Genomic DNA, 13,020 nt, shown 5'->3' with positions numbered 1-13,020 from the left:
TAGCAGAAAATGAAATTGCAATATCCTGTCCAGGTAGTAATGAAAATTGAGACCAAAGCTGTTCCTTCAGCAGAAATTGGATACTTGAGACATTTCAGATGTGAATGGGTGGTAGGGGTAGTGAAATAAGGTAGGGGTAGTGAAAATAAGGAGATAAAATTCTTTGCGTTTTATATTTTGTCAGAGGCAGCCGATTTTTAGAACAATAAGAACTTAAGAAGGAAGAAGTCTTAAATGTGGGGGGGAATGGCCACAATAATGATGGAATTAAGGAAAGCTCAATCCTGACCTTACCTGGAAAAATGGATAAAGATTACCTGGGTCCATATTACAGTTTTAATTATGAATAATTATGCATTAAATGTTGTGAATTAATCTTTCCTTTACTGTCAGCTCTGACCTTGGAGCTCTGAGATTTGTGCCAACTAATTGGGGTTTTTAAAATGTGTCTCAAGATAGCCACTCAAAAATAATTTTCTCATTGGACCAGACATTTCAAGTGGAAATCACAAGTGTCTCGATGAGGTATAAAACATCCATTGATTAAAGTGTACAAGAAGCAATTTCTTTTTGAAACTTCTGTACAGAAGATAAATGTTTGGTTGCATAGAGGCTTGATGCGATGTGCTTGTTTAAATATGATTGAAAAACAGATAGCTACATGCCATCATTTCCAAGATAACCCACAGTTACTCAATCAACTAATTGAAATGGTATTGTGAAGATACAACTAAAATGGTAAATAACTGACTATGATTAAAGGTATAATTTTGCTTAAGAAAAAACAAGCTTCCTACATTAAGAAGGGGGAGACTGGCCTCTTCAAACTTACAAATCTCAGGGCTGGCAGAAGGGGACGTGTATATGTTTTCAACAATCTCAGAACTAGGAAACATGTTAGTCACTCAGTTGTGTCCAACTCTCTGCGACTCCATGGATTGTAGCCCATGAGGCTCCTCTGTCCATGGGATTTTCCCAGCAAGAATACTGGAGTGGGTTGCCATGCCCTCCTCCAGGGGATCTTCCCAACCCAGGGATCAAACCCATGTCCCCTGCATCTCCTGCATTTCAGGCAGATTCTTTACCACTGAGCCACCATTTTTTTTATAATGTATTTACTCCAGGTGGCAGTCAGACTCTCAACAGTCAAGCAGTAGGTGGCCAGGAGGGTATAAACCCAGTCAAGGAGGAATTCTCATGCCACTCCTCCTTGGCTCCATGTTTCTGTGTGGAACTTTGGGAGATCCAGGATGTTCTACACCCAGTACGGAGTATAATGTATTAGTTCCCACTTTCTATGGGCATGTCTGTAAGTTTTCATGTCTTTTGCCATTGAAGAAACTTTCTATCTTCCAGAATAGTGTTGGTTGATGTCTTTGTGTCAATCACGTCACTGCCCTGTTGTGATGACTGAGCAAATACTTTAGTTGTGATGACTGAGCAAATACTTTTTGAATTTTCTATGCCTTTTTTCCAACCCACAGTGTTGGGTATAAGGCATTAGGCAATGAAGGAATGAAACTGACACCAGTCTCCCATATTTCTCTTGTTTTTTTTTTTAAACCCTCCACCTTTTATCTTTTGGGTGCATAAGAAGAACTCTGGGTTGGCACACTGCTTTCTTTAGATGTCTCTTCCTTTTTACTTCCCTTTAGTCTAATTTCTCATTCAATTATAAGAATTTATAGACTCTCTCAACTCCCTTGAACACATTTTAGAAACCCTGATCATGAGATTATAACCACATTCTATCTGACTTTTTAAGAATATGATGTTCTATGAAATAATGTCATTTGCAGAAACATAGATGTACCTAGAGATTATCATACTACGTGAAGTAAGTCAGAAAGAGAAAGACAAATACTATGTGATATCATGTATGTGGAATCTAAAATATGAGACAAATGAATTTATCTATAAAACAGACACACAGAGAGAGCAAACATGATTGCCAAGAGGGAAGAGGAGTAGGGGAGGGATTGATTGGGAGTTTGGGATTAGCAGTTACAAACTATTATACATAAAATGGATAAGCAACAAGGTCCTACTGTATAGCACAGGGAACTATATTCAATATCCTGTAATAAACCATAATGGAGGACTTCCCTGGTGGTCCAGTTGTTAAGAATCTGCCTGCCAATGCAGAGGACATGGGTTTGATCCCTGATCCAGGAAGATTCCACATGCCACGGGACAACTAAGCTTGTGCCCCACAACTGCTGAGTCTGTGTCTAAAGCCAGCGCTCCACAACAAGAGAGACCAGCGCAATGAGAAGCCTACACACCACAACTGGAGAGCAGCTCTTGCTAGCAGAAACTAGATAAAGCCCACCCACAACAATAAAGACCCAACACAGCCAAAAATAAATAAACAAAATTTAAAAACCATAATGGAAAAGAATATGAAAAAGAATATATATGTGTATAACTGAATCACTTTGTTGTATAGGAGACATTCTCATAACTATACTTCAATGAAACTAATTCATTAATCTAAAATCCATTGTACTTTTATTTCTGTTGCCAACACTTCACTTTTAGAAACTCCAAGAGGATCACTTTCTTTCAAAGTGACAGTCATCTTCATTTTAAGAACTCTCAAAAACAATCAAACAAAGAACTCTCTTGTTCTTGTTGGTAGGAATTAAGCCCAGAATAAGAGTCCAGCTTGATTTTCCTCTACATGCAGATATGACATTATCAGTAAGAAAAGTCAAGAATGTGTCAAATATTTAGTAGACTGAGACTTCCTAGAGATGTAAATTCCTTGCCCACAAACCAGATATAGAGATGGTATTAGGAAGGCACAATCTGTTTATGAAGTTGAATGGCTGAAATGCTTTTTATTCTCTCGTTAACTTTTTTTTTTTTTTCATTTTTTTTTCTTTTTTTTTTTTCAGATGCCCCGGATGTTAACTTTTTGTCACATTTGCTCCATCCATGTAAATACTTTTATATATTTATTTATTTAATAAATAGATAATTTTTTAAAGCGTCTATTGAATTTATTACAATATTGTTTCTCTCTCTCTCTCTCTCTTTTTTTATGTTTCTGGTCATGAGGCATGTGGGATTTTAGCTCCCCAACCAGGGATCGAACCTGCACTCCTTTCATTGTAAGGTGACGTTTTAACCACCAGACCACCAGGGAAGTCCCCCATACAAATACTGTTAAATGAAAGACACTGGCAGAAAAAGTCACTCCTAAGATGTGCAAATTATGACCCCAAATGTTTTCTTTCCCCTGCTTCACACAATCGCCTCATCAGCTGCACAGCCAGACCTTGGCATATTTGTGGAGCTCCCTTCCTCTTACATCACACTGCACATGTCTGCCATTTTACTAGACTCAGTCTTATCACCCTGGAATGTAGCATCTCTATTATTTCTCTTTCAGTCCATAGCCTGCTGTTCAGTGCCCAGCGCATTATAAAAGTATTCACTGCTCGTGGAATACAATTTTCCTTTTATAGGGTTAGGTTTGCTCTTGGTTTTGTTGTTTAGCTTGTGAAATAGATAGCCCCATTCATACACAGGTCTTTCACTAAATATAGACTTTTAGGCATATAAAGCCATAACTGCAACTCCTGGGTCCAGAATCTATGAGTTTGGTGCCAGAGAATATGTGAGCATGGGAAACAATTCTGATAAAAAAAAAAAAAAAAAGAGCAAGGGCATTAATGGTGTTAAAGAAAGTCTCTAAAAAAAGTGGTCTGGTACAGGATAGTAAAGTTATAAATATGTTACAGATAATTATGTGTTTGAATAGAGTAGTATTGCTAAACTTATAACTAAAATTGAAGGCTTGGAGCATTCAACGGTGAACTTCTTTTCTTTTTTTACACGTCATCTTATTTATTAAACATATTTTGTCATATGCTTTTTCATATGCTTTTCCATTATGGTTTATCATAGGATATTGTTTCTAGTTTCCTGTGCTATAGAGTACGATCTTGTTGTTTATCCATCCTGTATATAATAATAGTTTGCATGTGCTAATCCCAAGCTCCCAGTCTTCCTCTTCCACCCACCTCCTCCTTGGCAAACACAAGTCTGTTCTCTATGTCTGTAGTCTGTTTCTGTTTCACAGATAAATTCATTTGTGTCACATTTTAGATTCAACATATAAGTGATATAATATGACATTTGTCTTTCTCTGTCTGACTCACTTCATTTAGTATGATAAGTCTCTAGGTCTTCCCATGTTGCTGTATGTGTGTGTGTGCTGAGTCACTTCAGTCATGTCTGACTCTTTCTGACCCTATGGACTGGAGCCTGCCAGGTTCCTCTGTCCATGGGATTCTCTAGGCAAGAATACTGGAGTCGGTTGCCCTACCCTCCTGCAGCGGATCTTCCTGACCCAGGGATTGAACCTGCATCTGTTACATCTCCTGCACTGGCAGGTAGGTTCTTTGTCACTGGTGCCACCTGGGAATGGCATAATTTCATTCTTTTTTGTGGCTGAGTAGTATTCTATTTTGTGTGCGTGTGTGTGTCTGTGTGTGTGTGTGTGTACATATCACATCTTCTTTATCCTTTCATCTGAACAGAGAACTTTTGACCTAGTCAATACAGCTCAGGTTGTGGAATGAAAGCCCATTAGGTTACACATGAAAATATTCAAGTATCAGAATATTGGAAGGCATAGTATGAAATCTGGCTGATGAAGTCACGGGCTGGAGAAGTGACTGGAACACAAATAGAACTGACAGAATAAAAGAGTGATATACCCAGCCACTGTTCTAGTAAACATCTGTTGTAACCATATCTTTCCATCATCTGTGAAAGAACTTCTCTGCATTTGGGGAAACCCCTGCCTCAAGAGTCCTGCTTCCTGCATGAGTCCTGCAATGCTGAAGCCTGAAATCGAATCCCCAGCCTTCTTTGCAGTAAGCATACTATCATAAGACTTAGGTTCCATGAATTTGGAGATAAGCAAAAAAGGAAAAATTCCTGGTATGGAGCTTCTGTTTGTGCCAGCACAGATAATAACCAAGGCATTTGGCTTTCAAATGACAGTGCGTTCTAGTGCTGTAGACTTGAGTTCCTAATGCATTGTGGCTGGCAGCAGTAATGGTTCAGTAGAGTCGACTTCTTGGCATTTAGTGTTTAGCTAGGACAGCATAGATTTCTGGTTCTCAGACCAGTTCTGGGATATGGTTTCGGCCACTTCTCTAGGAAATAATTATTTGAGCTAATATCTTTGTCTTTACCTGTAATTTTTTTTTTTTTTTTTTTTTACAGTGGAAACCACTAAATTTGATTCTGCTGTTTGCAACTGCCTAGGACAATATTACAAATATGCTTCACTTGATTTTTCTTCTAGGAGGCAAGTAATCAACAATTTTGAAGCTATCGAGATAAGAAGTATAAACACAGCCTTGAAGAAAAGTAAATACAGAAACTCAAATGGAATAAAAGTCTTCTTGGGTAGCTCGTATCTCATTTGCCTCCTCGGTTCTTACCTTACACCCACTTTGAATTCAGAGTTGGAATTTCATAGGAGTTCCCCCAAACAGAACCAACTTTACAACACATGACTAGAAGTGGATATTTTCTCTGAGGAGTTCAGGGACAAATAAAGGAAAGGTCTCATTGTACCATATTTTTTTTTTAAATTTTTTTATTAGTTGGAGGCTAATTACTTCACAACATTTCAGTGGGTTTTGTCATACATTGATATGAATCAGCCATAGATTTACACTTATTCCCCATCCCGATCCCCCCTCCCATCTCCCTCTCCACCCGATTCCTTTGGGTCTTCCCAGTGTACCAGGCCCGAGCACTTGTCTCATGCATCCCACCTGGGCTGGTGATCTGTTTCACCATAGATAGTATACATGCTGTTCTTTTGAAACATCCCACCCTCACCTTCTCCCACAGAGTTCAAAAGTCTGTTCTGTATTTCTGTGTCTCTTTTTCTGTTTTGCATATAGGGTTATCGTTACCATCTTTCTAAATTCCATATATATGTGTTAGTATGCTGTAATGTTCTTTATCTTTCTGGCTTACTTCACTCTGTATAATGGGCTCCAGTTTCATCCATCTCATTAGGACTGGTTCAAATGAATTCTTTTTGATGGCTGAGTAAAATTCCATGGTGTATATGTACCACAGCTTCCTTATCCATTCATCTGCTGATGGGCATCTAGGTTGCTTCCATGTCCTGGCTATTATAAACAGTGCTGCGATGAACATTGGGGTGCACGTGTCTCTTTCAGATCTGGTTTCCTCAGTGTGTATGCCCAGAAGTGTGATTGCTGGGTCATATGGCAGTTCTATTTCCAGTTTTTTAAGGAATCTCCACACTGTTTTCCATAGTGGCTGTACTAGTTTGCATTCCCACCAACAGTGTAAGAGGGTTCCCTTTTCTCCACAGCCTCTCCAGCATTTATTGCTTGTAGACTTTTGAATAGCAGCCATCCTGACTGGTGTGTAATGGTACCTCATTGTGGTTTTGATTTGCATTTCTCTAATAATGAGTGATGTTGAGCACCTTTTCATGTGTTTGTTAGCCATCTGTATGTCTTCTTTGGAGAAATGTCTGTTTAGTTCTCTGGCCCATTTTTTGATTGGGTCATTTATTTTTCTGGAATTGAGCTGCAGGAGTTGCTTGTATATTTTTGAGATTAATCCTTTGTCTGTTTCTTCATTTGCTATTATTTTCTCCCAATCTGACGGCTGTCTTTCACCTTACTTATAGTTTCTTTTGTAGTGCAAAAGCTTTTAAGTTTCATTAGATCCCATTTGTTTAGTTTTGCTTTTATTTCCAATATTCTGGGAGGTGGGTCATAGAGGATCTTGCTGTGATTTATGTCGGAGAGTGTTTTGCCTATGTTCTCCTCTAGGAGTTTTATAGTTTCTGGTCTTACATTTAGATCTTTAATCCATTTTGAGTTTATTTTTGTGTATGGGGTTAGAAAGTGTTCTAGTTTCATTCTTTTGCAAGTGGTTGACCAGTTTTCCCAGCACCACTTGTTAAAGAGGTTGTCTTTTTTCCATTGTATATCCTTGCCTCCTTTGTCAAAGATAAGTTGTCCATAGGTTCGTGGATTTATCTCTGGGCTTTCTATTCTGTTCCATTGGTCTATATTTCTGTCTTTGTGTCAGTACCACACTGTCTTGATGACTGTGGCTTTGTAGTAGAGTCTGAAGTCAGGCAGGTTGATTCCTCCAGTTCCATTCTTCTTTTTCAAGATTACTTTGGCTATTCGAGGCTTTTTGTATTTCCATACAAATTGTGAAATTCTTTGGTCTAGTTCTGTGAAAAATACCATTGGTAGCTTGATAGGGATTGCATTGAATCTATAGATTGCTTTGGGTAGAATAGCCATTTTGACAATATTGATTCTTCCAATCCATGAACACGGTATGTTTCTCCATCTGTTTGTGTCCTCTTTGATTTCTTTCATCAGTGTTTTATAGTTTTCTATGTATAGGTCTTTTGTTTCTTTAGGTAGATATACTCCTAAGTATTTTATTCTTTTTGTTGCAATGGTGAATGGTATTGTTTCCTTAATTTCTCTTTCTGTTTTTTCATTGTTAGTATATAGGAATGCAAGGGATTTCTGTGTGTTAATTTTATATCCTGCAACTTTACTATATTCATTGATTAGTTCTAGTAATTTTCTGGGAGAGTCTTTAGGGTTTTCTATGTAGAGGATCATGTCATCTGCAAACAGTGAGAGTTTCACTTCTTCTTTTCCTATCTGGATTCCTTTTACTTCTTTTTCTGCTCTGATTGCTGTGGCCAAAACTTCCAACACTATGTTGAACAGTAGTGGTGAGAGTGGGCACCCTTGTCTTGTTCCTGATTTCAGGGGAAATGCTTTCAATTTTTCACCATTGAGGGTGATGCTTGCTGTGGATTTGTCATATATAGCTTTTATTATGTTGAAGTATGTTCCTTCTATTCCTGCTTTTTGGAGAGTTTTAATCATAAATGAGTGTTGAATTTTGTCAAAGGCTTTCTCTGCATCTATTGAGATAATCATATGGTTTTTATCTTTCAATTTGTTAATGTGGTGTATTACGTTGATTGATTTGCGGATATTGAAGAATCCTTGCATTCCTGGGATAAAGCCCACTTGGTCGTGGTGTATGATTTTTTTAATATGTTGTTGGATTCTGTTTGCTAGAATTTTGTTAAGGATTTTTGCATCTATGTTCATCAGTGATATTGGCCTGTAGTTTTCTTTTTTGTGGCATCTTTGTCAGGTTTTGGAATTAGGGTGATGGTGGCCTCATAGAATGAGTTTGGAAGTTTACCTTCTTCTGCAATTTTCTGGAAGAGTTTGAGTAAGGTAGGTGTTAGCTCTTCTCTAAATTTTTGGTAGAATTCAGCTGTGAAGCCATCTGGTCCTGGGCTTTTGTTTGCTGGAAGATTTTTGATTACAGTTTCGATTTCCTTGCCTGTGATGGGTCTGTTAAGATCTTCTATTTCTTCCTGGTTCAGTTTTGGAAAGTTATACTTTTCTAAGAATTTGTCCATTTCATCCAAGTTGTCCATTTTATTGGCATAGAGCTGCTGGTAGTAGTCTCTTATGATCCTTTGTATTTCAGTGTTGTCTGTTGTGATCTCTCCATTTTCATTTCTAATTTTGTTAATTTGGTTCTTCTCTCTTTGTTTCTTAATGAGTCTTGCTAATGGTTTGTCAATTTTGTTTATTTTTTCAAAAAACCAGCTTTTAGCTTTGTTGATTTTTGCTATGGTCTCTTTAGTTTCTATTGCATTTATTTCTGCCTTAATTTTTAAGATTTCTTTCCTTCTGCTAACCCTGGGGTTCTTCATTTCTTCCTTCTCTAATTGCTTTAGGTGTAGAGTTAGGTTATTTATTTGGCTTTTTTCTTGTTTCTTGATGTAAGCCTGTAATGCTATGAACCTTCCCCTTAGCACTGCTTTTACAGTGTCCCATAGGTTTTGGGTTGTTGTGTTTTCATTTTCATTCATTTCTATATATATTTTGATTTCTTTTTTGATTTCTTCTATGATTTGTTGGTTATTCAGAAGCGTGTTATTTAGCCTCCAGGTGTTTGAATTTTTAACAATTTTTTTCCTGTAATTGAGATCTAATCTTACTGCACTGTGGTCAGAAAAGATGACTGGAATGATTTCAATTTTTTTGAATTTTCCAAGACTAGATTTATGGCCCAGGATGTGATCTATTCTGGAGAAGGTTCCGTGTGCACTTGAGAAAAAGGTGAAGTTGCTTGTTTTGGGGTGAAATGTCCTATAGATATCAATTAGGTCTAGCTGGTCCATTGTGTCATTTAAAGTTTGTGTTTCCTTGTTAATTTTCTGTTTAGTTGATCTATCCATAGTTGTGAGTGGGGTATTAAAGTCTCCCACTATTATTGTGTTACTATTAATTTCCTCTTTCATACTCGTTAGTGTTTGCCGTACATATTGCGGTGCTCCTATGTTGGGTGCATATATATTTATAATTGTTATATCTTCTTCTTGGATTGATCCTTTGATCATTATGTAGTGTCCTTCTTTGTCTCTTTTCACAGCTTTTATTTGAAAGTCTATTTTATCTGATATGAGTATTGCGACTCCTGCTTTCTTTTGGTCTCCATTTGCATGAAATATTTTTTTCCAGCCCTTCACTTTTAGTCTGTATGTGTCTCTTGTTTTGAGGTGGGTCTCTTGTAGACAGCATATATGGGGGTCTTGTTTTTGTATCCATTCAGCCAATCTTTGTCTTTTGGTTGGGGCATTCAACCCCTTTACATTTAAGGTAATTATTGATAGGTGTGGTCCCGTTGCCATTTACTTTGTTGTTTTGGGTTCACGTTTATACAACCTTTCTGCATTTCCTGTCTAGAGAAGATCCTTTAGCATTTGTTGAAGAGCTGGTTTGGTGGTGCTGAATTCTCTCAGCTTTTGCTTATCTGTAAAGCTTTTGAGTTCTCCTTCATATCTGAATGAGATCCTTGCTGGATACAGTAATCTAGGTTGTAGGTTATTCTCTTTCATTACTTTCAGGACGTCCTGCCATTCCCTTCTGGCCTGGAGGGTTTCTATTGATAGGTCAGCTGTTATCCTTATGGGAATCTCTTTGTGTGTTATTTGTTGTTTTTCCCTTGCTGCTTTTAATATTTGTTCTTTGTGTTTGATCTTTGTTAGTTTGATTAATATGTGTCTTGGGGTGTTTCGCCTTGGGTTTATCCTGTTTGGGACTCTCTGGGTTTCTTGGACTTGAGTGGCTATTTCCTTCCCCATTTTAGGGAAGTTTTCAGCTATTATCTCCTCGAGTATTTTCTCATGGCCTTTCTTTTTGTCTTCTTCTTCTGGAACTCCTATGATTCGAATGTTGGGGCGTTTCACAGTGTCCCAGAGGTCCCTGGGGTTGTCCTCATTTCTTTTGATCCTTTTTTCTTTTTTCCTCTCTGCTTCATTTATTTCCACCATTTTATCTTCTACCTCACTTATCCTATCTTCTGCCTCCGTTATTCTACTCTTGGTTCCCTCCAAAGTGTTTTTGATCTCATTCATTGCATTGTTCATTTTTAATTGACTCTTTTTTATTTCTTCTAGGTCTTTATTAAACAATTCTTGTATCTTTTCAATCTTTGTCTCCAGGCTATTTATCTGTAACTCCATTTTGTTTTCAAGATTTTGGATCATTTTTATTATCATTATTCTAAATTCTTTTTCAGGTAGATTCCCTATCTCCTCCTCTTTTGTTTGACTTGGTGGGCATTTTTCATGTTCCTTTACCTGTTGGGTATTTCTTTGCCTTTTCATCTTGTTTAGATTGCTGTGTCTGGAGTGGACTTTCTGTATTCTGGAGGTCTGTGGCTCCTTTTTATTGTGGAGGATTTACCCAGTGGGTGGGGTTAGACGATTGGCTTGTCAAGGTTTCCCGGGTAGGGAAGCTTGCGTCAGTGTACTGGTGCGTGGAACTTGATTTCTTCTTTTTGGAGAGCAATGGAGTGCCCAGTAATGAGTTTTGAGATGGGTCTATGTGTTAGGTGTGACCTTGGGCAGCCTGTATGTTGACATTCGGGGCTATGTTCCTGTGTTGCTGGAGAATTTGTGTGGTATGTCTTGCTCTAAAACTTACTGGCTCTTGGGTGGTGGTTGGTTTCAGTGTAGGTATGGAGGCTTTTGGACGGTCACTTATTACTTAAAGTTCCATGTAGTCAGGAGTTTTCTGGTGTTCTCAGGTTTTGGGCTTAAGTTTCCTGCCTCTGGATTTCAGTTTTATTCTTCCTGTAGTCTCAGGACTTCTCCAACTATACAGCACTGATAATAAAACTTCTAGGTTAATGGCAAAAAGATTCTCCCCCGTTAGGGACACCCAGAGAGGTTCACAGAGTTACATGAACAGGAGAAAAGGGAGGAGGGAGATAGAGATGAGCAGGAGGAGAAAAAGGGGGACTCAAGAGGAGAGAGACAGATCTACGCAGCTGTCTGTTCCCAGAGTGTTCTCCATATCTCAGACACCTACAAGGATTCACAGAATTGGATTGGGAAGAGAAGGGGAAAGGAGGAAATAGAGGTGTTCTGAGGTAGAAAACAGAGAGTCAAGATTGGGAGAGAATAATCTTCGGTTTAAAGATAGGGCTTCTCTTTTTTTTTTTTTTTGTAAGGTTATAGTGTAGTGAAAATGAAAATGAAGAGTAGTAGAGGAGTACTAGAGGACTTTAAAAGAAATAAGAGAAAAAGAAAAATAGAAAATAAAAGAGAAAACGGAAAGGAAAAAAAAGAAGAAAAAAGAAAAAAAAGAAAAAAAAACAAAAAAAAAAAGAAAGAAAGAAAAAAAAATTTTTTTTCCCCTAATTAAAAAAATCGTAAAAATCTATGAAAATGAAAGTTAAGGAGTAATGGGGGAGTAATAGGGAATTTTAAAGGAAAATAAAAGAGAAAAAATAAAAAAGAAAAAATATAAAAAGAAAAAAAAATTTTTTTTTTTCCTTACTTAGAAAAAAAAAAGTAAAAATATATCTAGGAGTTTCTCTGGAGCTGTTGCGGTCAGTGTGGGTTCGGCTCAGTTTCAGATAGCTCCTCGTTCCAGCTTACACTTCTCGATATCTACAGGGCCCTTCCGGTGAAGTCGGTGTTTTCTACAGGGATTTTAATCTGTTGCACCAGTCCCTTCTGAAGCGGTTCCCTTTGTTTATTTGGCTTCTGTTTGCCGGTCTCTTCAGAGCCTCATTTCCGCCCTGACACAGGCGGGCGTAGGTGGACTCTTATTCAGGTAGCTAGTTCCGTTGCGCTGCTGGGAGGGGCTGACGCTGCGGGGATGGGCTGGCGCTGCAGGGCGGGGCTGACGCTGCGGGGAGGGGCTGGCCCTGCGGGGGCGGGCTGGCGCTGCCGGGAGGGGCTGACGCTGCTTTCTCCGTCTGCGCTGCTCAGGCTCCCGGCTGTTCTATATGGAGCGCGCCCCGCGCTGCGCTAGGTTCCAGCCCTCGGGTGTTACACAAAAGCGCGGAGCAAAAAGCTGCGCCTGCTCTCTGTGCCTTCCCCGTCAGAGCGGTCCAGGCAGCGAGGGGCTTGATGGGCGCACTATCCCCAGGTGTGGCGCACTCACTCCCTTCCGCGGACCCAGTCTCAGTTTCCGCTGGTGCCAGTCGGGTGCGCGCGCCTTCCGCCCTCTGCGTCCCCAGCCCCAGTCCCCGCCCGCGCCGGTCGGGTGCCTGCGCCCTGTGTCTCGCTGCGACCTTCCCCTCCCCCCTGCCTCCTGCCTCCGGCGGGGCTGGGCCGGTCCGCAGCCTGCCAGCTCTTCTCGGGACTTTCTCCGTCCCTTTGTTCTGCGAACGGCCGGCAGTGTGTTCCGGCCGGTTAATTTTCTCTTTTGGTCTCCCACAGTTCAAGTTGGCACCTCACAGAAGCTCCCTCCGATTGTCCTCAGGGCACTCAGGCCCGGACCCTAGCCCAAGCAAGGCCGCCTAAGACTCCCTTCCCGGGACGGGTCTCCATCCTTAGCTCTTTTGTCTCACTTTTTATCTTTTATATTTTGTCCTACCTCCTTTCGAAGACAATGGTCTGCTTTTCTGGGCACCTGATGACCT

Source organism: Cervus elaphus, chromosome X (genome assembly GCF_910594005.1).
Source record: "Cervus elaphus chromosome X, mCerEla1.1, whole genome shotgun sequence".
NCBI lineage: Eukaryota > Metazoa > Chordata > Mammalia > Artiodactyla > Cervidae > Cervus > Cervus elaphus.
Note: the sequence above shows the minus strand (reverse complement) of the source record.